This window comes from Nerophis ophidion, linkage group LG24, assembly GCF_033978795.1.
Source record: "Nerophis ophidion isolate RoL-2023_Sa linkage group LG24, RoL_Noph_v1.0, whole genome shotgun sequence".
NCBI classification, from domain to species: domain Eukaryota; kingdom Metazoa; phylum Chordata; class Actinopteri; order Syngnathiformes; family Syngnathidae; genus Nerophis; species Nerophis ophidion.
In genome coordinates, this window is record NC_084634.1 from 31,251,601 (window position 1) to 31,279,192 (window position 27,592).

General features: G+C 38.5%; 1 long non-coding RNA gene across 2 annotated transcripts; it reads right to left on the minus strand.

Annotated features, from left to right (window-relative positions):
• On the minus strand, nt 1–27,147 carry LOC133542082 (uncharacterized). Of its 2 annotated transcripts, none has more exons than XR_009804045.1 (3): nt 27,113–27,147; nt 16,799–16,943; nt 1–423 (listed from the first exon to the last, which is right to left on the minus strand). It is a non-coding gene; the product is annotated as an uncharacterized LOC133542082 (long non-coding RNA). The 2 variants fall into 2 exon arrangements; XR_009804044.1 differs by lacking the exon at nt 1–423 and adding an exon at nt 1,105–4,378.
• Nucleotides 27,148–27,592: the final 445 nt, after the last annotated feature.

Genomic DNA, 27,592 nt, shown 5'->3' on the forward strand with positions numbered 1-27,592 from the left:
TGTATTAAAGCACATTTTTTTTATGTCATTAAATCAGCTTGAAGGGGAACATTATCACCAGACGTATGTAATCGTCAATATATATACCTTGATGCTTTTTAACAGATTTCCGAACTCTAAAAGGGTGAATTTGGCGATTTAACGCCTTTCAATTGTTCACCTGTCAGAGCAATGACCTTTCACCCGTGACGTCACGTCGTGAAGCGACCCGCCATTTTCTCAAACACATTACACACACCAAGTCAAATCAGCTCTGTTATTTTCCGTTTTTTTAGACTGTTTTCCGGTACCTTGGAGACATCGTGCCTCGTCGGTGTGTTGTCGGAGGGTGTGACCAAACGAACAGAGACGGATTCAAGTTGCACCAGCTGGTCAAAAGATGCGAAAGTCCCTCGTTTGTTCTGCACACTGTACCGACGACAGCTATGCAACGACAGAGATGGCAAGAATGTGTGGATATCCTGCGACACTCAAAGCAGATGCATTTCCAACAATAAAGTCAACGAAATCAAAAAGGTGAGTTTTGTTGATATTATTGACTTATGTGGGGGTGTGATAATCAGAACATATTTGGTCACGGCATGATTGCAAGCTAATTGATGCTAACATGCTATTAGGCTAGCTGTATGTACATATTGCATCATTATGCCTCATTTGTAGCTATATTTGCATCCAGCCTTTCCCTCCACCCACATTTAATGCCAAACAAATATACACCAATCTTTGGTTAGAAGGCGATCGCCGAATTCGTCCGCGCTTCCTTCCGTGCCGCTGTCTGTCGTGATATGGCTCAAAAGCTTCTGTTTCTTCTTTAATTTCGTTTTCGGCACCTGCCTCCACACTCCAACCATCCGTTTCAATACATGCGTAATCTGTTGAATCGCTTGCGCCGCTGAAATCCGAGTCTGAATCCGAGCTACTATGCTATACCTTTCTGTGCTATCCGCCATGTTTGTTTTCTGTGGCTTCACACAGTGGACGTCACAGGACAATAGACGGGTGGATATAGCGATGTGTAAATCAGGCACTTGAAGCGTTTTTCGGGATATTGCGTGATGGGTAAAATTTTGAGAAAAACTTTGAAAATAAAAAAGCCACTGGGAACTGATTTTTATTGGTTTTAACCCTTCAGAAATTGTGATAATGTTCCCCTTTAAATAGACCAAAATTGGTAGACGTCAATTAAAATTTGCCAATGGCAAATAAAAACATCCATGTTAAATCAAAACTATACCACAGAAGAGGATTAGTGGGCCAAATCAAGAATTGCTACAGCTCTCAGTGTTTAAAATCCTCATTCTTGGGTCTCATGATTGGGGGAGTTTAAGATCTTCAGTGAGGTCAAAACAATCTGAAAACTCAATTGAAACTAGGGGTCTACTGATCCAATATTGATATCTGAGATCAGTCCAATACAAGAAAAAAAAAACAAGTATTAGATTATATCATCTTGCATTTACTGTATTTTTTCTACTATAAGGTTTACTTAAAATCCTTTCATTTTCTCAAAATTCGAACAGTGCGGCTTATAACCCGGTGACCCTAATATACGGAATAATTCTGGTTGTGCTTACCGACCTTCAAGCAATTTTATTTGGTACATGGTGTAATGATAAGTGTGAGCAGTAGATGGCAGTCACACAGAACAGTAATTTTGATTGTCTAATATAACTAATATAGACACTTATATCACTGTTGCCTTCATTATAACACAGTATATCAATCAATCAATCAATATTTACTTATATAGCCCTAAATCACTAGTGTCTCAAAGGGCTGCACAAACCACAACACAAACCACTACGACATCCTCGGTAGGCCCACATAAGGGCAAGGAAAACTCACACCCAGTGGGACGTCGGTGACAATGATGACTATGAGAACCTTGAGAGGACGAAAGCAATGGATGTCGAGCGGGTCTAACATGATACCGTGAAAGTTCAATCCATAGTGGATCCAACATAGCCGCGAGAGTCCAGTCCAAAGCGGATCCAACACAGCAGCGAGAGTCCCGTCCACAGCGGAGCCAGCAGGAAACCATCTCAAGCGGAGGCGGATCAGCAGCGCAGAGATGTCCCAAGCCGATACACATATAAGACTTTTGAATTTTTGCGGATCCAGGCAGATTTTTTTTTTTAAATGTTTTTGTATTTTTGCTTCAATATGGCTCTTTTTAACATTTTGGGTTGCTGACCTCTGGCTTAGTTTTATTGGCCTCATTTTCATGTTGTGTTGGACAGATTTTTTGTAAAAAAAAAAAAATAATATTCAGAATGTTTGAGTTTATTGTTGTCTGTTAATGAAATAATTGAAAAGTTAAAATGTAAATAAATTCCAACAATTTGGGTTGGATCAGTTTTGGTCAATACTCAAGAGTCCAATGTCAATATCATGAACTGAAACGGTTGTATCAGGACATCCCTAGTTGAATGGACAGCCATGGTGGTTGTCCATTCAACTGGGAAAGAACGTGAAAAGGCTCAAATTGAGTGTAAAATTACAAGAATTGCCTTGAAATTTGATCAAATATTAGGACATGAACACAACATTTTGAGAAGCTGCTTTTAAAACAGGATATTGGGCTTGTATCCGTTATTAGAATGAACATGTAGGGCTTTTTTTTTCATTGTGCCTTTAGCTTTATTTTTTTTTTTGTTTGAATTATTCGCAATGTTTCACAAGCCAATAAAAAACAAGCTAAATGGCCACACTTTTGACACCTTTGCTTCTATAGCTTTTTGTTAGCACTGACAACTCTGAGCAACCACAACTGTCATCGACTGTTTAGCTTTGTCACGCCTATAAATCTGGTTTTATGTTTGATCATGTTTTGTTTTGTTTTCTGGACTCTTGTCCCGTTTTTTTCACTTCCTGGTTTGTTTTTGTTACCATGACAACTCATTGATTTTCACCTTGCCCTCCTAGTCACGCCCATGCCCTCATTACCTGTTCCTCATTACCACTGCCACTATTTAAGCATTTTACTTTCTGTCCATCAGTCTGGGATTTTTGCATGTGCTTGCCTTCATGCCTTCATGATTACCTGCTACGCACCCTGCTATCCATGCCCCTTGTTTCGGTCACAGTAAGTGTTTTTGTTTTAGTTGTTCATAGTTCTGCCACAGTGCAAGTTTAAGTTTATAGTTTATCGTCTTTCATGCCATCGAGGAGGTGTTTTGTTTTCCTGCTTGTATTTTTGTAGCCAAGTTTTGTACCTCTTTGTGAGCGCCCTTAGTTCGATTATTTTTGTATTTAGCATTCCAAATAAACCGTGTACTCACAGTAACGTCTGGCTCGTCCCGTATTCTCCTTGCATCGAAGAAGCAAAAATAATCCATGTCTCGGTGTGACAAGCTTTTCGCCTTCTTCAGAATGAGCATGCAAAAATGATTATTAATCTACTTGTTCATTTACTGTTAATATCTGCTTATTTTCTGTTTCAAAAGGTTGTATCTACACCTCTATTGAAATGTTATAATCACTTATTCTTCTGTTTGGATGCTATACATTAGTTTTGGATGATACCACAAATGTAGGTATTGATCTGATACCAAGTAGTTACAGGGTCATACATTGGTCATAATTTAAGTACTCATTTGTCCAGGGACATATTTACTAAGTTTATAAACATAATATGATTTTTTTATGTTATTTTTTCTGACCAAAAGAAATATAGATGTAATCATATTGGAATCGACTAGATACGCTCTTGTACATGGTATCGTTACTTGGTATCGACATCCATTGCTTTCGGTCCCCTAGAGGGGGGGGGGTTGCCCACATCTGAGGTCCTCTCCAAGGTTTCTCATAGTCAGCATTGTCACTGGCGTCCCACTGGATGTGAATTCTCCCTGCCCACTGGGTGTGAGTTTTCCTTGCCCTTTTGTGGGTTCTTCCGAGAATGTTGTAGTCGTAATGATTTGTGCAGTCCTTTGAGACATTTGTGATTTGGGGCTATATAGATAAACATTGATTGATTGATTGATTGATACAGTGGATGTCAGGTGTAGATCCACCCATGGCGTTTGTTTGCATCGTCACACCGGTGAGCTATTCCTCGTCCTGCAGCGATGATACTTGTTAGAAACTCGCTTAATTTTGTCCCCATGGAGGCCAGGATTAGTGATTTAGAAGTAGCTAAAACACTGCCAATTATGAATGGATATTAGCCGCTAACTAGCTAGCAATGATTTAATGCACCTCTTCCTGAGGGCGTTTCAGTGTTATAGCTTCACCTTTATCGTTAGTTTTTAAGCCAAAATGCGACCATTCTCCCTTTTCTGCCTACACACTGTATCTGCTTGTAAGTACTCCAGGATTGTGCGCTGCCGAACATGCTCCTCTGCTCCTCAGCAATGTCATGACATGACGACGATGCCTGTAAAAAAAAAAAAATATGGCGAACCGGTACTTTTCAAACAGAGTACAGCACCGTTTTTGATTCATTAGTACCAGTACTGGTATACCGTGCAACCCTAGTTGGCATATTACACAGTCAACGTTTCCATTCCCTGAGTCTTTGACTGTAAGACGTCAGTATTTGACAAATCAATTTACTTTTTAGGAAGTTACCCAACTTTGTTTCTCAGTAACTAACAGAATGATGGCAACAAGCTTTGCATAAACTTTTAAACCCATACTAGGAAAAATAAATTTTGACAGAAGAAGATGCTGTCGGTAGCTAATCAGCCAGCCTTATGTAGCCTCTTAACACAGTACGGAACAAGGCTTTGTAGAAAGTTCCAAGTTTGGAGATCGCCGATGGAAAGCGTTGTGATTCTCCTCAAGTTGCCTTGCTTTGACCCGTCGCAGTTAAATTGGAATTATTCTAGCCGGTATACCTCATGTCACCCTGTCCTTCATCACAACAGCGCAGCCTTCCCGCCACGCTAACATGCTCCCGTGCTCAAATTAGATTAAAACTTGCAGAAAGGCTGGCTTCTAATTATCAAGGTGCCGCATGGGAGTTTTGCGGTATGAATTATTCAAGACCGCCTTTCATTAGCTGACAAAGGAGCCAAGAAATAATTGATCCAATACCTTAAATATATTGAAAATAATTATGTCTTTTACTAAACCCAAAACCAGTGAAGTTGGCATGTTGTGTAAATGGTAAATAAAAAGAGAATAAAATGATTTGTTAATTATTTTCAACCTATATTCAATTAAATAGACTGCAAAGACATGATACTTAACGTTCGAACTGGTGAACTTTGTTATTTTTTGCCAATTTTAGCTCATTTGGAATTTGATGCCTGCAAAAAGTTTCAAAAAAGCTGGCGCAAGTGGCTAAAAAGACTGAGAAAGTTGAGGAATGCTCGTCAAACACTTATTTGGAACATCCCAAAGGCGAACAGGCTAATTGGGAACAGGTGGGTGCCATGATTGGGTATAAAAGCAGCTTCCATGAAATACTCAGTCATTCACAAACAAGGATAGGGCGAGGGTCACCATTTTGTGAACCCACGCGTGAGCAAATTGTCAAACAGTTTTAAGAACAAACTTTTCTCAACGAGCTATTGCAAGGAATTTAGGAATTTCCTCATCTACGGTCCGTAATATCGTTAAAAGTTTTAGAGAATCTGGAGAAATAACTACACGTAAGCGGCAAGACCGAAAACCAACATTGAATGCCTGTGACCTTCAGTCCCTCTGCATCAAAAAGCGACATCAAAGGTGCAAAGGATATCACCGCATGGGCTCAGGAACACGCAGAAAACTATTGTCAGTAACTACAGTTTGTCGCTACATCTGTATGTGCAAGTTAAAACTCTAGTACGCAAAGTGAAAGCCATTTATCAACAACACCCAGAAACAACGCCGGCTTAGCTGGGCTCGAGCTCATCTAAGATGGACTGATGCAAAGTTTTGGGTTTTGTAGATTTTTGTTATATTAGAAGACTAAACCAAATAATGTGTTTAGTCTTGTTGCTTAACCCTCCAAAAATACCAGAAGCCTGTCTGTTGTAAAGTAATATTTGTTTGGTGTTTTTATATACATCCCTAACTACAAAGTCGCCCATTGTGGATAAAAACACAACAAAATATCATGTGGTAACAGCTCCTCTGTGTCAATGTATCATCCATTACCCAGCTACCTGTTATTATACACCTAGCTCAGGGATCGGCAACCCAAAATGTTGAAAGAGCCATATTGGACCAAATATACAAAAGAAAAATGTGTCTAGAGCCGCAAAAAAATTGAAAACCTTATATAAGCGTAATAATGAAGGCAACACATGATGTAAGTGTCTATATTAGCTATATTAGCCTACTATCAAAATGACGCAAGCTGACGCAAATCTTCATTGACAGAAGTGTTCAAATGTAATATTTATTATACACATTTTTACAACATTGGGAAATATGAGTAAAATGGAGGCTTCTCAGAAGGTGAGCTAACTCCTGGAAATTACTGGCTCAGAATGGCCAAAGGTATAGATGTGTGTGTCCAAGTTAAAAAAATAAAAAAAAAAGGCAGGCTGTCTTCTTCTAATGGATTTTTTACAATCTTTGCAGGCTGAGTAAAGTTTGCTGTGGTCTGGAACAACATGGCACACAAACAACTATCAGAAATGCTGCCAATATTACATACAGATAATGTGTCATGATGCAAATACAAAACCCAAAACTAGTGAAGTTGGCACGTTGTGTGAATCATTTAATAAAAACAGAATTAAATGATTTGAAAATCATTTTCAACTTATATTCAAATGAGTAGACTGCAGATACAAGATATTTAATGTTTTAACTGACAAACTAATTTATTTTTTTGGCAAATAATCATTAATTTAAAATTTAATGGCAGCAACACATTGCACAAAAGTTGTCACGGGGGCATTTTTACCACTGTGTTACATGACCTTTCCTTTTAACAACACTGGGGGAGAACTGAGGAGACCAATTTTTGAAGCTTTTCAGGTGGAATTATTTGCCGTTCTTGCTTGATGTATAGTTTAAGTTGGTCAACAGTCCAGGGTCTAGGTTGTGGTATTTCAGGCTTCATAATGCGCCACACAAAAGCCGCGAAGCCGGCGGCGTTTCTGGGTGTTGTTGATAAATGGCTTTGGCTTTGCATAGTAGAGTTTTAACTTGCACTTACAGTTGAAGTGACAAACTGTAGTTACTGATAGTGGTTTTCTGAAGTGTTCCTGAGCCCATGTGGTGATATCTGACACCGATGTCAGTTTTTGATGTTGTGTTTTGTCATTTCCCTGTCTTTTCCCTGTTTTTGGTGTCTGTTTGTCTTCAGTAATTAGTCCCCAGCGAGGCACACCTGTAACAAATCGCTAAGTTTGTCACCGCCAGCTGTTCCCTGCCGGTTATTGTTTCCTATACCTCCCCCGTTTTACCTCATCAGCCTTGGTATGTAGTTTTTCCTTATTCCTACAATTCCTCACCTCTCTGTGTTTACTTCCTAGCCTCCCTGAGGTTCAAAGGATTTCTGTGTTGGACCTTTTGTGCTCCAGTGCGCCCAGGCCAATTCCCCTGCCGACCACTGAGTGACTTGTTAGAGTTGTTTATTTATGGTGTGCACTTCTGCTCCATCGCCTTTTGTTGAGCTTTTGGACTCATTAAATTATTATTTTGTTATAATTCTACCTGGCCTACCGTCTCTGCATCCTGGGGTCAATTCCTTGATCAGAACCTAACATTTGATCCAGTACCTACCGCCTGAGGGATCGAAGGTCCGTAATATTATCGCTTAAGTGCAATGATTTCTCCAGACTGTCTGAACCTTTTGATGTGAAGTGAAGTGAATTATATTTATATAGCGCTTTTTCTCTAGTGACGCAAAGCGCTTTACATAGTGAAACCAAATATGTAATTTTTACATATAGACCAGTGTGGGTGGCACTGGGAGCAGATGGGTAAAGTGTCTTGCCCAAGGACACAACGGCAGTGACTAGGATGGCGGAAGCGGGAATCGAACCTGCAACCCTCAAGTTGCTGGCACGGCCACTCTGCCAACCGAGCTATACCGCCCCTTTGGATGATATTACGGACCTTAAATGGTGAAATCCATAAATTGCTTGCAATAGCTGGTTGAGAAATGTTGTTCATAAACTGTTAATTTGCTCACACATTTATTCAATGATATATCAATCAATCAATCAATCAATGTTTATTTATATAGCCCCAAATCACAAATGTCTCAAAGGACTGCACAAATCATTACGACTACAACATCCTCGGAAGAACCCACAAAAGGGCAAGGAAAACTCACACCCAGTGGGCAGGGAGAATTCACATCCAGTGGGACGCCAGTGACAATGCTGACTATGAGAAACCTTGGAGAGGACCTCAGATGTGGGCAACCCCCCCCCCCCCCCCCCCCCCCCCCCCCTCTAGGGGACCGAAAGCAATGGATGTCGAGCGGGTCTAAGTTGAAAAAGATTTGCAAATCATTGTATTCTTTTTTTATTCACCATTTACACAATGTGCCAACTTCACTGGTTTTGGGTTTGTAATTCAATCATCAAATAAATATTTAAAACTTGAAATAATTAATTTAAATAAATACATGTACTATTATTTAAAATATAAAAACACATCCAGGCATTGTATTCCAATTAAAATAAATTAAATGCCATTGAAGTAATTATTTAAAGATTATTTTGTATAAATATTTGTAACATTTGGCCATCAAAAGTAAATGTCAATTAATAGTGAAATGCCGTCACTCCTAAATATGTATCTGAGTAAAGTAAACAAAACAATGTAAACAAAATAAATGAATAATTATAAATAAAATATAATAAGATAATATAAAAAAACTAAATAAATGTGTCAGCAATTCAAGTCCATGCAGCCCCCTAAAACTAAGCATCTGTCCCAAGACTTCCCCATGAATACTAATTGAACCCCCACTAATTCCCTATCTGGAATATTCTCCTTCACCTCCCGTCTTCTCTTTAATAGGATTAAAGTTGTGCGTTTATAAGACAAGGAAGGGAAAAGTGCAAAGGCTGCGTTTTTTACAACTGAAATGTCAAATTGAAGAGGGCTAAAGATTGATGTGTTACTTTTATGTCATAGTAGTCAAAAGGTGGGGAATTTTAAAAAACTGTCACAAGGAAATTATTTTTGCCAAGGTTGCAAAATTAAGGAATGCATCTGTTTTAGGGAAGAAAAACACTTATGTTGTTTAATCAGGAATTAACTCCAACTAAGCAGCCAGTAGGGGTGCAACGAATTATTTATATATGCAATATATTTAGGGCTGCACCAAACAAATATTTATTGAATTCGTTAATTTATTGTTTATTTTTTTTTCGATCAATCAACTAATCCATGGGTCGGCAACCCAAAATGTTTAAACAGCCATATCGGACCAAATATAAAAAATTTAAAATCCTTCTGGAGCTGCAGACAATTAAAAGCCTTGTATAAGTCTTATAATGCAGGCAACACATGACGTAAGTGTCTATATTAGCTATTAACTATCAAAATGACTATGTGTCGCAGACTGACACAAATCTTTGTTGATAGAAATATTGAAATGTAATTTTTATTTTACACATTTTTAGAACATTGGAAAACATTAGTAAAACAGAGACTTCTCAGAAGGTGAAATAACTCCTGGAAATTGCTGGCTTAGAATAGCCAAAGGTATAGATGTGTGTGTTCATGTTAAAGGAAACGGCAGGCTGTCTTTTTCTATTTGATTTATTACAATCTTTGCAAGCTGGGTAATGTTTACTGTGGTCTGGAACAACATGTCACACAAACGACTATCTGAAATGCAGCCAATATTACATGCGGATAATGTGTCATGAGAATGTAAATATAAACTAAATACAAAGTAAAGGAAATGAAATGAGCTCAAATATACCTACAAACGAGGTATAATGATGCAATATGTATATACAGCTAGCCTAACTAGCACGTTAACATCGATTACCTTGCAGTCATGCAGTGAGCGAATATGCCTGATTAGCACTCCACACGAGTCAATAACATCAACAAATCTCCCCTTTGTGCATTCACGCACAGCATAAAATGTTTGGTGGACAAAATGAGACAAAGGATGAATGGCATAACATGTATTTCTGTGTCAGCTACATGCAAACCTAACTACAGTGCATTCAAGGACCGCCAAATCCTCTCATCAGTAAAGCATGTTTAATATAAACAGTGGAATTTCTAACAATTAGGAAGGTTTGTGTCATGTTTGCTCTCTTACAGAAACAATATTAAAACAAAAATTCCATTATTTCCACCATCTTTTCCATTTAAAAATGTTCATATGTTGTTCATATTCAGTGTTTTATTGTTCATAGCTAATATTAGTTAGCTAAACATGCTTCATTACACACCGTAGGAGGATACAATAGCTCACCGGCGTCACAATGTAAAAAATATCCTGGGTGGATCTATACCTGACACCCTCTGTAATGATACCAAGTACAAGAGCGTATCTAGTCGATACTACTATGATTATATCGTCATTTTTTTCGTCATAACATTTTTCTTTCATTTTTTTAAAATCATATTAGGTTCATAAACTCAGTAAATATGTTACCTGGACACATGAGAACTTTGAATACGACCAATGTATGATCCTGTAACTACTTCGTATCGGATAGATGCCTAAATTTGTGGGATCATCCAAACCTAATGTAAAGCATCCAAACAACAGAAGAATAAGTCAATATTACATTTTAACAAGTGTAAATAGAACATGTTGAAACAGAAAATAAGCAGATATTAACAGTGAACTAACAAGTGGATTAATAATTCATTTTTACAGTTTGTCCCTCATAATGTTGACAAAATATTAGAATGATATATCACACAATACGTTACTGCATATCTCAGCAGACTAATTAAGAGCCATTGTTTGTTTACTTACTACTAAAAAACAAGTTGTTTAGTATGTTCACTATTTTATTTAAGGACAAATATGTTTATCGATTGTAATAAAAACATATGTTTAATGTACCTAAGATTGTTTGTTAAAATATAGCAAATAAAGCTTTTTTGTGGTCCCCTTTATTTAGAAAAGTATCAAAAAGTATGAGAAAAATATTTTGAAATACATTTTGGTACAGGTACCAGTACCAAAATATTGGTATCGGGACAACCCTAGTATAAATTATTGTAGTTTTTGTAAAACCCACATTAGTCGCTTGGAGTGATGAATGAAGAAGCCATATGTTATTGACGGCTATTAGATGGAACAGCACTTATCCTTCCGGTTCAAGGCACCAAACAAAAGGAAATACTGTAGACCAGGGGTGCCCATTACGTCGATCGCGAGCTACCAGTCGACCGCGGGGGGTGTGTCAGTTGATCTCCAGCCAGGCTTTTAAAAAAAAATAGACCTAAAAATTAGTGATCATCAATCTTCACCAAGACGTCACTTAAATGACATTCACGGTACCGGAGGGTCTTGTGAGATGACGCTGGCTGCTGCAAGATCATTTTTATGAAAATATGACCGAGAGGAAGGCGAGAAACACTTTTTATTTCAACAGACTCTCGCGCCGTACCTTCCGTCAAAACTCTAAAGGCCGACTGCACCCATTTCCTATCTTCACAATAAAAGCCCTGCTTCATGCTGCCTGCGCTAACAAAATACAGAGTCTCGGAAAACTGGCGTGCACAAGCAATCCCTCAGATCGCTTGTGCACGAAGCAGGACTTTTATTGTGAAGATAGGAAATCAATCAATCAATCAATCAATGTTTACTTATATAGCCCTAAATCACTAGTGTCTCAAAGGGCTGCACAAACCACTACGACATCCTCGGTAGGCCCACATAAGGGCAAGGAAAACTCACACCCAGTGGGACATCGGTGACAATAATGACCCAGTGGGACGTCGGTGACAATGATGACTATGAGAACATGATACTGTGATACTGATGATACTGATGACTATGATAACATATGAGGACATGATACTGTGAAAGATCAATCCATAATGGATCCAACACAGTCGCGAGAGTCCAGTCCAAAACGGATCCAACACAGCAGCGAGAGTCCCGTTCACAGCGGAGCCAGCAGGAAACCATCCCAAGCGGAGGCTGATCAGCAGCGCAGAGATGTCCCCAGCCGATACACAGGCGAGCAGTACATGGCCACCGGATCGGACCGGACTCCCTCCACAAAGGAGAGTGGGACATAGAAGAAAAAGAAAAGAAGCGGCAGATCAACTGGTCTAAAAAGGGAGTCTGTTTAAAGGCTAGAGTATACAAATGAGTTTTAAGGTGAGACTTAAATGCTTCTACTGAGGTAGCATCTCGAACTGTTACCGGGAGGGCATTCCAGAGTACTGGAGCCCGAAATGAAAAAGCTCTACAGCCCGCAGACTTTTTTGGGGCTTTGGGGATCACTAATAAGCCGGAGTCCTTTGAACGCAGATTTCTTGCCGGGACATATGGTACAATACAATCGGCAAGATGGGATGGAGCTAGACCGTGTAGTATTTTATACGTAAGTAGTAAAACCTTAAAGTCACATCTTAAGTGCACAGGAAGCCAGTGCAGGTGAGCCAGTACAGGCGTAATGTGATCAAACTTTCTTGTTCTTGTCAAAAGTCTAGCAGCCGCATTTTGTACCAACTGTAATCTTTTAATGCTAGACATTGGGAGACCCGAAAATAATACGTTACAGTAGTCGAGGCGAGACGTAACAAACACATGGATAATGATCTCAGCGTCTTTAGTGGACAGAATGGAGCGAATTTTGGCGATATTGCGGAGATGAAAGAAGGCCGTTTTAGTAACGCTTTTAATGTGTGCCTCAAAGGAGAGAGTTGGGTCGAAGATAATACCCAGATTATTTACCGTGTCGCCTTGTTTAATTGCTTGGTTGTCAAATGTTAGAGTTGTATTATTAAATAGAGTTCGGTGTCTAGCAGGACCGATAATCAGCATTTCCGTTTTTTTGGCGTTGAGTTGCAAAAAGTTAGCGGACATCCATTGTTTAATTTCATTAAGACACGCCTCCAGCTGACTACAATCCGGCATGTTGGTCAGCTTTGGGGGCATGTAGAGTTGGGTGTCATCAGCATAACAGTGAAAGCTAACACCGTATTTGCGTATGATGTCACCTAGCGGCAGCATGTAGATGCTGAAGAGTGCAGGGCCAAGGACCGAACCCTGGGGAACTCCACACGTTACCTTAACGTAGTCCGAGGTCACATTGTTATGGGAGACACACTGCATCCTATCAGTAAGATAAGAGTTAAACCAAGACAGGGCTAAGTCTGACATACCAATTCGTGTTTTGATACGTTCTAATACAATATTATGATCGACAGTATCGAAAGCAGCGCTAAGATCGAGGAGCAGCAACATAGATGACGCATCAGAATCCATCGTTAGCAATAGATCATTAGTCATTTTTGCGAGGGCTGTCTCCGTCGAGTGATTTGCCCTGAAACCGGATTGAAAGGTTTCACATAGATTGTTAGACGCTAAGTGTTCATTTAACTGCTCCGCAACAATTTTTTCGAGGATTTTTGAAATAAAGGGAAGGTAAGACACCGGTCGGTAGTTTACCATGAGGTCAGGATCGAGGTTAGGTCTTTTAAGAAGAGGATGAATAACCGCTTTTTTGAATGCTAGGGGAACAGTGCCCGAGGAAAGTGATAAGTTTATAATATTTAGCACTGATGGACCTAATAATACAAAGAGCTCCTTGATCAGTTTCCCAGGAAGAGGGTCAAGTAAACATGTTGTTTGTTTTATTCCATTTATACGTTGTAACAATTCCTCTAATGTTATTTCCTCAAAACGAGAGAAACTATTTTGGAGGGCAGTATCCGCCGTATATACCATCGTATCAGTGTTAATAGAACCCCGTTGTAGCTGGGACGCATTGTCTTTAATCTCCTTTCTAATGACTTCAATTTTCTTACTAAAGAATTGCATGAAGTCATCAGCTGAGTGGGTGGAGCTACTGGAAGGAGTCCCTTGTTGGGTTAGCGATGCTACCGTACTAAACAAAAATTTAGGATCGTTTTTATTACGGTGGATGAGATTTGAGTAATAATTAGTTTTAGCTAGGGTAAGCATGCGTTTATAAGTTATTAAACCATCACTCCATGCTTGATGGTGCACCTCAAGTTTAGTCGTGCGCCATTTGCGTTCCAGCTTTCTACATAATAATTTCTGAGCTCTAGTTTCTTCTGTAAACCACGGGGTGCGCTTTTTTGGAGCCTTTTTTAACTTTAGCGGTGCTATGTTATCAATGGTTTCGCGCAGGGCGTCGTTAAAGTTGTTAGTGAGGTTATCAATAGAGCCCACATACTTTGGGAATGGTGCCATTACCGAGGGCAGTAGGTCCGCAAGAGTTGTCGTTGTGGCTGTATTAATGTTGCGGCTGCTATAGCAGTTATGATTATTATTAGTTTGACGAACATGCGTCTGAACCTCGAATTTTATAAGGTAATGATCGGACAATACTTTAGTATACGGGAGTATCGTAACTTTGGAAGCGGTGATACCCCTGACAAGCACTAGGTCTATCGTATTACCGTTGCAATGCGTGGGTTTATTTATTATTTGTGTGAGACCACAGCTATCAATTATAGTCTGGAGCGCTACGCACGGTGGGTCCGATAGGGTATTCATATGGATATTAAAGTCCCCCATTATGATTATATTATCGGCGTGTGTCACTAGATCAGCAACGAACTCTGAGAATTCATTGATAAAGTCCGAATAGGGCCCTGGGGGGCGGTAAATAACAGCCAGGTGTAGAGGCAGCGGTGTGACAGACCTCATAGTAAGCACCTCAAACGATTTATATTTATTATTTATGTTAGGACTAAGGTTAAAGTTTTCGTTGTATATTAGTGCGACCCCCCCACCCCTTTTAAGCGGACGGGCAATATGCGCATGTGTAAAGTTAGGAGGACATGCCTCATTTAGCGCAAAAAAGTCATTTGGTTTAAGCCAGGTTTCACTGAGACCGATGACGTTAAGATTGTTGTCTCTGATAATATCATTAACTAATAACGTTTTGGGAGACAATGATCTTATGTTTAAAAAACCTATATTATAGGTAGTGGGCTGTTTTAGGGAATTTTTGATCAAATTATCCGTAGTAGCAATATTAATAATGTTGTGTTTATTATGCCCAGTGCATTCAGTATAATTACGACCATATCTAGGAATTGATACGACGGGAATGTTCCGATTGTTTGATTGCTGCTTTGATAAACTGCACGCATCATGGTTAGCCTCCTCAGTAACGGGGATTTTCCGATTGTTTGTTTGTTGCTTTGATAAACTGCACGCATCATAGTTAGCCACCTCAGTAAAACACATGTCCAACTCTGAAACACTCAAAGCAGAAAAAACTTGTTCTAATTTAACAGACTCCTTACCCAGACCAGTAGTCTCGCATCTTTCATCTAAATCCGTCTTCAGGATGGAGGGAAGTGGTGTTCTGTGGGGATTAGCCTTCTGCTTTGTTTTTAGCCCCGCTCGGCATCCGCGTTTCCGATCACACCGCTGGCATCTGCTCCGTAGACGGCCCCCGCTGCTACTAGACTCCGCTGCTTCACAGGCCGCTGGATGTAGCCGCCGACGTATTCCCATGCTAGTTAGCATGTTTAGCACGCACGCGTCTTTCAGTCCAAAACGGCCCGATATGTCCACATCCAGAAGTGTCTGGCGGTCGTACGTGATCACGGAGTGACCACGATGCGACCCAGCCATGAAGTCTGCAGAACTGTCCGGCATTTCCGCCAAATGTTCCATCTTTAGCAAGAGCACCGCAGTGTCGCAGCCCGTCCGGGCGCCGCCATCTTGCTTTTTTGTGCAGTCGGCCTTTAGAGTTTTGACGGAAGGGACGGCGCGAAAGTCTGTTGAAATAAAAAGTGTTTCTCGCCTTCCTCTCTGTCATTTTTTCATAATAATGAACTGGCAGCAGCCAGCGTCATCTCATAAGACCCTCGGGTGCCGTGAATGTCAATCAAGCAAGCTACGGAATTTGCCGCCAATGTTTTTCTTGTAAAGTGTATGGAAGCTGAATGAATTAGATGCCAAAAACCAACCACTTTCATGTGGTATTGTACAGAAACGACAACTTTTTTTCTCCTCCATTTGAAAATGTGGGCGTTATCATCATTACTGTCTGATTCCAATCAATGCAAGTCATCAGAATCAGGTAATACACCAACTTATATTCTTGTCTTTGTGAAAGAAAGACATTTATATGTGTTACACATGCTTGTATAATCATTAAACACATTTAACTTGTTTACAAAAATGTCTCTTTAATAAATAAATAAATATAAATGATATATATAAATGAGGTAGATCCCCTCGAGTTGGTCAATTGAAAAGTAGCTCGCCTGCAGAAAAATTGTGGGCCCCCCCTGCTGTAGACTTTCAACCCGCAGCACCTGCAATGAGCTAATTTGTCCAAAAGATGGACAAATAGCACGAACAGTAACAAACTTGTTTTGGTCAATGTTACTACTGTGTAAGTAACATTATGGCCATTGGCAAAGAGAAATCCCTAGATTAGCTGCATATTTGTATAAACCACAGGGTTCACAGTTTAGGAAAGTAAGTAGCGGCTTATAAAGTCGACATGTTTACGCCATCGCATGATTGCATCAATATTTCTTGCATAGCATCAGATATCAACAATGCTTGTTAGACGTCCAAAGCTATTATATCAAGCCATTAAAATGCAAATGCTTTTATGTGCATAATGATTATTTTCAAACAATTATCACATCATCGCTGTATCGGTATTGTTTGTTGGAAAAAAATATTACTGAAGACAGAAAACAGTAAAAAAAAAAAAACTAAATAGTTGTGTTTACTTACTTTCAGCACTTTGCTGTGATGAAAAGATGTTAGTTATGTCAAGAGATGATGGATTGACAAAAAAGGTCCGTCTGGCACAAACTTGAACAGCAACAGCAAAAAAGGAAGAGATTGTTTCCAGCAGTACCGGGAGGATACACCCACTCTGCCAAAAACAAAAAAGGATATGTGATTGATGTCAGTGAACCTTAACCTCCATTCCTTGGTAGAAGTACGCCTATTTTGTACACAATGGCAGCTGAAAAAACAACAATTTGCTGAAGAAACTTGTTCTAATATTTAATTTTGTGCAACACTTTGCTGATATTTTCTTCACAAAATAGATCAGTTTATATTACTGTCACACAACATGAACTGATAGCACAATTCTGTATGACACCCATTTTTTTATTACCCAAACAGCATGGTAAATAGTCTAGCTCAGTCCTGGGCAAATTAAGGCTGGGGGGCCACATGCAGCCCGTAAAGCTTTTCAATCTGGCTCGCCGAACATTCCCAAATAATTTTTTTTTGGTCTTTAAGATGGAAACTGTGGCTGCCATTAGGATGTGCAGTGATGTTTTCAAATGACCGTAAGTCTTGAACTATACAAAGTATTTCGATGGTTGGAATCCGTAAGTCTTGAACTATACAAAGTATTTCAATGGTTGGAATCCGTAAGTCTTGAACTATACAAAGTATTTCAATGGTTGGAATCCTTAAGTCTTGAACTATACAAAGTATTTCAATGGTTGGAATGCGTAAGTCTTGAACTATACAAAGTATTTCGATGGTTGGAATCCGTAAGTCTTGAACTATACAAAGTATTTCAATGGTTGGAATCCGTAAGTCTTGAACTATACAAAGTATTTCAATGGTTGGAATCCTTAAGTCTTGAACTATACAAAGTATTTCAATGGTTGGAATCCGTAAGTCTTGAACTATACAAAGTATTTCAATGGTTGGAATCCGTAAGTCTTGAACTATACAAAGTATTTCAATGGTTGGAATCCGTAAGTCTTGAACTATAAAAAAGTATTTCAATGGTTGGAATCCGTAAGTCTTGAACTATACAAAGTATTTCAATGGTTGGAATCCGTAAGTCTTGAACTATACAAAGTATTTCAATGGTTGGAATCCGTAAGTCTTGAACTATACAAAGTATTTCAATGGTTGGAATCCGTAAGTCTTGAACTATACAAAGTATTTCAATGGTTGGAATCCGTAAGTCTTGAACTATACAAAGTATTTCAATGGTTGGAATCCGTAAGTCTTGAACTATACAAAGTATTTCAATGGTTGGAATCCGTAAGTCTTGAACTATACAAAGTATTTCAATGGTTGGAATCCGTAAGTCTTGAACTATACAAAGTATTTCAATGGTTGGAATCCGTAAGTCTTGAACTATACAAAGTATTTCAATGGTTGGAATCCGTAAGTCTTGAACTATACAAAGTATTTCAATGGTTGGAATGCTTAAGTCTTGAACTATACAAAGTATTTCAATGGTTGGAATCAGTAAGTCTTGAACTATACAAAATATTTCAATGGTTGGAATCAGTAAGTCTTGAACTATACAAAGTATTTCAATGGTTGGAATCCGTAAGTCTTGGACTATACAAAGTATTTCAATGGTTGGAATGCGTAAGTCTTGAACTATACAAAGTATTTCGATGGTTGGAATCCGTAAGTCTTGAACTATACAAAGTATTTCAATGGTTGGAATCCGTAAGTCTTGAACTATACAAAGTATTTCAATGGTTGGAATCCTTAAGTCTTGAACTATACAAAGTATTTCAATGGTTGGAATCCGTAAGTCTTGAACTATACAAAGTATTTCAATGGTTGGAATCCGTAAGTCTTGAACTATACAAAGTATTTCAATGGTTGGAATCCTTAAGTCTTGAACTATACAAAGTATTTCAATGGTTGGAATCCGTAAGTCTTGAACTATACAAAGTATTTCAATGGTTGGAATCCGTAAGTCTTGAACTATACAAAGTATTTCAATGGTTGGAATCCGTAAGTCTTGAACTATACAAAGTATTTCAATGGTTGGAATCCGTAAGTCTTGAACTATACAAAGTATTTCAATGGTTGGAATCCGTAAGTCTTGAACTATACAAAGTATTTCAATGGTTGGAATCCGTAAGTCTTGAACTATACAAAGTATTTCAATGGTTGGAATCCGTAAGTCTTGAACTATACAAAGTATTTCAATGGTTGGAATGCTTAAGTCTTGAACTATACAAAGTATTTCAATGGTTGGAATCAGTAAGTCTTGAACTATACAAAATATTTCAATGGTTGGAATCCGTAAGTCTTGAACTATACAAAGTATTTCAATGGTTGGAATCCGTAAGTCTTGAACTATACAAAGTATTTCAATGGTTGGAATCCGTAAGTCTTGAACTATAAAAAGTATTTCAATGGTTGGAATCCGTAAGTCTTGAACTATACAAAGTATTTCAATGGTTGGAATCCGTAAGTCTTGAACTATACAAAGTATTTCAATGGTTGGAATCCGTAAGTCTTGAACTATACAAAGTATTTCAATGGTTGGAATCCTTAAGTCTTGAACTATACAAAGTATTTCAATGGTTGGAATCCGTAAGTCTTGAACTATACAAAGTATTTCAATGGTTGGAATCCTTAAGTCTTGAACTATACAAAGTATTTCAATGGTTGGAATCCGTAAGTCTTGAACTATACAAAGTATTTCGATGGTTGGAATCCGTAAGTCTTGAACTATACAAAGTATTTCAATGGTTGGAATCCGTAAGTCTTGAACTATACAAAGTATTTCAATGGTTGGAATCCGTAAGTCTTGAACTATACAAAGTATTTCAATGGTTGGAATCCGTAAGTCTTGAACTATAAAAAGTATTTCAATGGTTGGAATCCGTAAGTCTTGAACTATACAAAGTATTTCAATGGTTGGAATCCGTAAGTCTTGAACTATACAAAGTATTTCAATGGTTGGAATCCGTAAGTCTTGAACTATACAAAGTATTTCAATGGTTGGAATCCGTAAGTCTTGAACTATACAAAGTATTTCAATGGTTGGAATCCGTAAGTCTTGAACTATATAAAGTATTTCAATGGTTGGAATCCGTAAGTCTTGAACTATACAAAGTATTTCAATGGTTGGAATGCTTAAGTCTTGAACTATACAAAGTATTTCAATGGTTGGAATCCGTAAGTCTTGAACTATACAAAGTATTTCAATGGTTGGAATCCGTAAGTCTTGAACTATACAAAGTATTTCAATGGTTGGAACCCGTAAGTCTTGAACTATACAAAGTATTTCAATGGTTGGAATCCGTAAGTCTTGAACTATACAAAGTATTTCAATGGTTGGAATCCGTAAGTCTTGAACTATACAAAGTATTTCAATGGTTGGAATCCGTAAGTCTTGAACTATACAAAGTATTTCAATGGTTGGAATACGTAAGTCTTGAACTATACAAAGTATTTCAATGGTTGGAATCCGTAAGTCTTGAACTATACAAAGTATTTCAATGGTTGGAATCCGTAAGTCTTGAACTATACAAAGTATTTCAATGGTTGGAATCCGTAAGTCTTGAACTATACAAAGTATTTCAATGGTTGGAATCCTTAAGTCTTGAACTATACAAAGTATTTCAATGGTTGGAATCCGTAAGTCTTGAACTATAAAAAAGTATTTCAATGGTTGTAATCCGTAAGTCTTGAACTATACAAAGTATTTCAATGGTTGGAATCCGTAAGTCTTGAACTATACAAAAGTATTTCAATTGTTGGAATCCGTAAGTCTTGAACTATACAAAGTATTTCAATGGTTGGAATCCGTAAGTCTTGAACTATACAAAGTATTTCAATGGTTGGAATCCGTAAGTCTTGAACTATACAAAGTATTTCAATGGTTGGAATCCGTAAGTCTTGAACTATACAAAGTATTTCAATGGTTGGAATCCGTAAGTCTTGAACTATACAAAGTATTTCAATGGTTGGAATACGTAAGTCTTGAACTATACAAAGTATTTCAATGGTTGGAATGCGTAAGTCTTGAACTATACAAAGTTTTTCAATGGTTGGAATCCGTAAGTCTTGAACTATACAAAGTATTTCAATGGTTGGAATCCGTAAGTCTTGAACTATACAAAGTATTTCAATGGTTGGAATCCGTAAGTCTTGAACTATACAAAGTATTTCAATGGTTGGAATCCGTAAGTCTTGACTATACAAAGTATTTCAATGGTTGGAATCCGTAAGTCTTGAACTATACAAAGTATTTCAATGGTTGGAATCCGTAAGTCTTGAACTATACAAAGTATTTCAATGGTTGGAATCCGTATGTCTTGAACTGTACAAAGTATTTCAATTGTTGGAATCCGTAAGTCTTGAACTATACAAAGTATTTCAATGGTTGGAATCCGTAAGTCTTGAACTATACAAAGTATTTCAATGGTTGGAATCTGTAAGTCTTGAACTATACAAAGTATTTCAATGGTTGGAATCCGTAAGTCTTGAACTATACAAAGTATTTCAATGGTTGGAATCCTTAAGTCTTGAACTATACAAAGTATTTCAATGGTTGGAATCCGTAAGTCTTGAACTATACAAAGTATTTCAATAGTTGGAATCCGCTCATTTGCGTGATATGCTAGTTACTATGGTAATCTAATTGACATATTTCTTTGAATAGCCACTGGGCACGTAATATGCGCCTGCCTTGAATTACTGCCGGGTATAACACACTCCTCAAATTATTAAGCACATGCTTACTTTTACAGCTGGATCAAATTTGTGAAACCACAAGTGACGCATCCGCTCTCCATCCATCCATCCATTTCTACCGCTTATTCCCTTTCGGGGTCGCGGGGGGCGCTGGTGCCTATCTCAGCTACAATCGGGCGGAAGGCAGGGTACACCCTGGACAAGTCGCCACCTCATCGCAGGGCCAACACAGATAGACAGACAACATTCACACTCACATTCACACACTAGGGCCAATTTAGTGTTGCCAATCAACCTATCCCCAGGTGCATGTCTTTGGAGGTGGGAGGAAGCCGGAGTACCCGGAGGGAACCCACGCATTCACGGGGAGAACATGCAAACTCCACACAGAAAGATCCCGAGCCTGGATTTGAACCCAGGACTGCAGGAACTTCGTATTGTGAGGCAGACGCACTAACCCCTCTGCCACCGTGAAGCCCGCTCTCTTCATTTTCAAAATGGCAGAGGAGTATTAATTTTGCTTCTACTGTGTGTAAACCAGGGGTCTTGTTCCACAGCCATACAGATCACACTAACGGTTGTGATATAAAACAATTTTAACACTTACTAATATGCGCCACACTCTGTGAACCCTAACCAAACAAGAATAACAAACACATTTCAGGAGAACATTGGCTCTGTAATACATTATACATTATTCAGTAGAAGCATTTAAGTCTCACCTTAAAACTCATCTGTATACTCTAGCCTTTAAATAGACCTCCTTTTTAGACCAGTTGATCTGCCGCTTCTTTTCTTTTTCCTATGTCCCCCCCTCCCTTGTGGAGGGGGTCCGGTCCGATGACCATGGATGAAGTACTGGCTGTCCAGAGTCGAGACCCAGAATGGACCGCTCGTCGGGACCCAGGATGGACCGCTCGCCTGTGTCAGTTGGGGACATCTCTACGCTGCTGATCCGCCTCCGCTTGGGATGGTTTCCTGTGGACTGGACTCTCGCTGCTGTCTTGGATCCGCTTGAACTGAACTCTCGCGGCTGTGTTGGAGCCACTATGGATTGAACTTTCACAGCATCATGTTAGACCCGCTCGACATCCATTGCTTTCGGTCCCCTAGAGGGGGGGGGGGTTGCCCACATCTGAGGTCCTCTCCAAGGTTTCTCATTGTCAGCATTGTCACTGGCGTCCCACTGGATGTGAATTCTCCCTGCCCACTGGGTGTGAGTTTTCCTTGCCCTTTTGTGGGTTCTTCCGAGGATGTTGTAGTCGTAATGATTTGTGCAGTCCTTTGAGACATTTGTGATTTGGGACTATATAAATAAACTTTGATTGATTGATTGATAAACGCAAAATAAGAATTACCCAGAATTCCAATGCATCCATGACTTTTGGCTATATTATACACCCGCTTGCACCCCCCCCCCCCCCCCCCCTTCCGTGTCGGTTGAGGTGGGCGGGGTTGGGGGGCGCGTGTATAATATAGCCAAGAGTCATGGATGCATGGCATTGTGGGTAGTTGTTATGTTGCGTTTATAATGTGTTACAGAGCCAATGTTCTCCAGAAATGGGTTTGTTATTCTTAATTGGTTAGGGTTCCCAGAGTGTGGCGCATATTAGTAAGAGATTTAAAGTTGTTTTTATCACAACCATCAGTGCAAACGGTATGGCTGTCGAGCAAGTATGCATGCCATATAGCAGATAGCACGGTGCAAAGGTGGGCGCGATGACATTTTGTAGCACAGTGGTCGCAGAACAGTTTTTTATTATTTTTTTTTTATCACACTAAATTTTTTACTGCATGCCATTGGTAAGCTCAGGGGTGTTTAGAGGTTTTAAAATTATTAGCGCCTGCTTACTTTTGCCGCGTGCCTTCAATAAGCGCAGGAGTTAGAAGAGGTTTTAAATTAATTAGCTATTCTTTTGAGAAGAGGTTTTAAATTAATTAGCGCCCCGGCGGCTATTCAAGGAAATACGGTAGTTATTTTGGTAATCTAATTAGTTACCAATCGAACAAGCACAGAGTACACCTGAAATAGGTCGGCATTTTAAAGTATATGATGAAATAGTATAAGCATCAGAATGTTCCTGAAGAAAACACTTTAATCACGTGACATGACCCCAGCACATCCCAGCATTTTGAGAGAACTGCTAAACAGAAACCTCTTAAAACAATAACTAAAAAAGCGATATTTTTGAATGTCTCTGATGGTCTGGCGCTAGTGTGCGGGACGTCACACCTGGTGGTCAGACTTTAAACTTGACACCTCATTGGCTGGTTCTGAGACAGGATCGATTGCTTCAGCATTAATTTACCAGAAGTGAGTCTTGGTTTTTGAAGCAGGAAATGTTTTGACACTGAATTTGTCAGCACTGATTTTTTTTTTACACTGAAAATGTATACACTGAATTTTTTTTGGACTGAAATTTTACAATGCATTTTTTTATCTTTTTTTTTTTTTTCTTTACACTGAAATTTTATAGTCATTTATTTACACTGAAAATGTATACACTGAATTGTTTTACATTTAATTTTTATAGTGTGTTTTTTTACACTGAATTGTACACTGTATTTTTATACACTGGATTTTTTCTACACTGAATTTTTATTGTAGTTTTTTCACTGAAAATGTATACACTGAATTTTTTAAACTGAATTTTTTTCTTACACTGAATTTTATACATTACATTTTAAAACAACATTTTAAAATACTGAATTGTTTTAGATGAAATCGTCAGAATAATTTGATGTATAAAAAAAAATGAAAAAAGAAAGAAAGAAATGCATCCATCCATCCATCCATTTTCTACCGCTTATTCCCTTTCGGGGTCGCGGGGGGCGCTGGCGCCTATCTCAGCTACAATCGGGCGGAAGGCGGGGTACACCCTGGACAAGTCGCCAGCTCATCGCAGGGCCAACACAGATAGACAGACAACATTCACACTCACATTCGAAATGCAGTTTTATAAAATTTCAAACGCAAAAATTTCAGTGTCAAAAAAAAGCTTTCATGATAAAGACACAAATTAACTTTCATGGTCTACTCAGTGGCCCAGTAGTTAAAGCAGGGGTTATCAACGCGGTGCCCGTGGGCACCAGGTAGCCTGTTAGGACCAGATGAGTCGCCCGCCAGCATGTTTCAAAAATAGCTCAAATAGCAGCACTTACCAGTGAGCTGCCTATATTTTTAAAATTGTATTTATTTACTAGCAAGCTGGTCTCGCTTTGCTCGACATTTTTAATTCTAAGAGAGACAAAACTCAAATAGAATTTGAAAATCCAAGAAAATATTTTAAAGACTTGGTCTTCACTTGTTTAAATAAATTCATTAATTTTTTTTACTTTGCTTCTTATAACTTTCAGAAAGACAATTTTAGAGAAAAAATACAACTTTAAAAATGATTTTAGGATTTGTAACACATACAACATTTTACCTTTTAAATTCCTTCCTCTTCTTTCCTCACAATTTAAATCAATGTTCAAGTAAATTATTTTTTTTATTGTAAATAATAATAAATACATTTTAATTTAATTCTTCATTTTAGCTTCTGTTTTTTCAACCAACAATATTTGTGAAATATTTCTTCAAACTTATTATGATTTAAAATTTAAAATTCTGGCAAATCTAGAAAATCTGTAGAATCAAATTTAAATCTTATTTTGAAGTATTTTAAATTTATTTTCAAAATTTGTGTTCTGGAAAATCTAGAAGAAATAATGATATGTCTTTGTTAGAAATATAGCTTGGTCCAATTTGTTATATATTCGAACAAAGTGCAGATTGGATTTTAACCTATTTAAAGCATGTCATCAAAAATATAAACTTATTGTGAGAAATCATTAAGATGATCAGTGTTTCCACAAAGATAAATATCATTCATTATTAATAATAACATAGAGTTAAAGGCAAATTGAGCAAATTGGCTATTTCTGGCAATGTATTTAAGTGTGTATCAAACTGGTAGCCCTTCGCATTAATCAGTACCCAAGAAGTAGCCCTTGGTTTCAAAAAGCTTGGTGACCCCTGGACTAGACCATACTTGCCAACCTTGAGACCTCCGATTTCAGGAGGTGGGGGTGTGGTTGTGGGCGGGGCGTGGTAAAGAGGGGAGGAGTATATTTACAGCTAGAAAAGTGCACATTGGATTTTAACCCATTTAAAACATGACATCAAAAATATATATTTATTGTGAGAAATCATTAAGATGATCAGTGTTTCCACAAAGATAAATGTCCATCCATCCATTTTCTACCGCTTATTCCCTTTTGGGGTCGCGGGGGGTGCTGGCGCCTATCTCAGCTACAATCGGGCGGAAGGCGGGGTACACCCTGGACAAGTCGCCACCTCATCACAGGGCCAACACAGATAGACAGACAACATTCACACTCACATTCACACACTAGGGACCATTTAGTGTTGCCAATCAACCTATCCCCAGGTGCATGTCTTTGGAAGTGGGAGGAAGCCGGAGTACCCGGAGGGAACCCACGCATTCACGGGGAGAACATGCAAACTCCACACAGAAAGTTCCCGAGCCTGGATTTGAACCCAGGACTGCAGGAACTTCGTATTGTGAGGCAGACGCACTAACCCCTCTGCCACCGTGAAGCATTTATTATTAATAATAACATAGTATTATTAATAATAACATAGTTAAAGGTAAATTGAGCAAATTGGCTATTTCTGGCAATTTATTTAAGTGTGTATCAAACTGGTAGCCCTTCGCATTAATCAGTACCCAAGAAGTAGCTCTTGGTTTCAAAAAGGTTAGTGACCCCTGGGTTAGAGTGTCCGCCCTGACATCGGTAGGTTGGGAGTTCAAACCCCGGCCGAGTCATACCAAAGACCATAAAAATGGGACCCATTACCTTCCTGCTTGGCACTCAGCATCAAGGGTTGGAATGGGGTGGTTAAATGACCACAAATGATTCCCGGGCGTGGCACCGCTGCTGCCCACTGCTCCCCTCACCTCCCAGGGGGTGAACAAGGGGATGGGTCGAATGCAAGAGGACACATTTCGCCACACCTGGTGTGTGTGTGACAATCATTGGTACTTTAACTTGAACTTAACACACCATAACTTAACTTTAATTTGGGCACACAGCTACTTGGCTTGATAACAAAATGAGCAGAGTCTAAACCGCTACACGTAACATAAACTAATAAACTGATAGGACTGAATTTTGTAACAATTTGTGTTATCTTTAACAACAAGTGTTTTACCTTCTACGTGTCTTATATTCATGGTATTGTTTTTGGTGTTTACTAATGATTATATTTTTCTTAAAGCCAAAAGTGGCAACCATAAATCACAATGAATAGTGTCAATAAGGTGAAGTGAAGTGAGGTGAATTATATTTATAGAAAGCTTTATATTATAATCTAACCTAATCCTAGATTACGGCAGACCATATACAATATTGTTCAATGTGTTTAATGCCTTTTATTTTTTATTTTAATCATCGGAAATTGTTCTTTGATTGCAATAAGATACAAATCTTTAGATTTAGCCAATTACATTTTTTGTGGTCCCCTTTATTTTGAAAAGCATCAAAAATTAATCCAAATTCGTTCATTAGGTCTTTAAATTGTTATGCGATTTGTTATTCTTATAGCCAGACCTGTGTTTGTATTTCCGTATCTGGTGGTTCCTGGGTTGTCACGTGATGTGACGTCAAATCATGTGATAACTTCTAAGGAAGGCAACGGTCAGGTACGGAAATAAACACACAGGTCTGGCTATAAGAAATTGCTGTATTGAAAAGTATCTACGTACATTTCGGGGTACATAAATGTTATAAATATACATAGATGTATTAAATTAATTAGTTTGCTTATTAATTATAAATGCGGTCAAGTGTTACGACATGTACATTGTAGTATATTTTACACCAGTGTAAATGTCATTAATACACGATGGACACAAAATTTGGAAAAAATTCAAAATATGTATTGGAATAATATTGTTTTTTATCATATTTAATATTTGACAACCTGGCTGTAATATATCAGATAACAGTGTAGGTCTAAGTTGTAATGGTAGTATGTACAAGTACGCCATCTAACGGTAAAATATATCATTACAGTCACGTCCAATATTG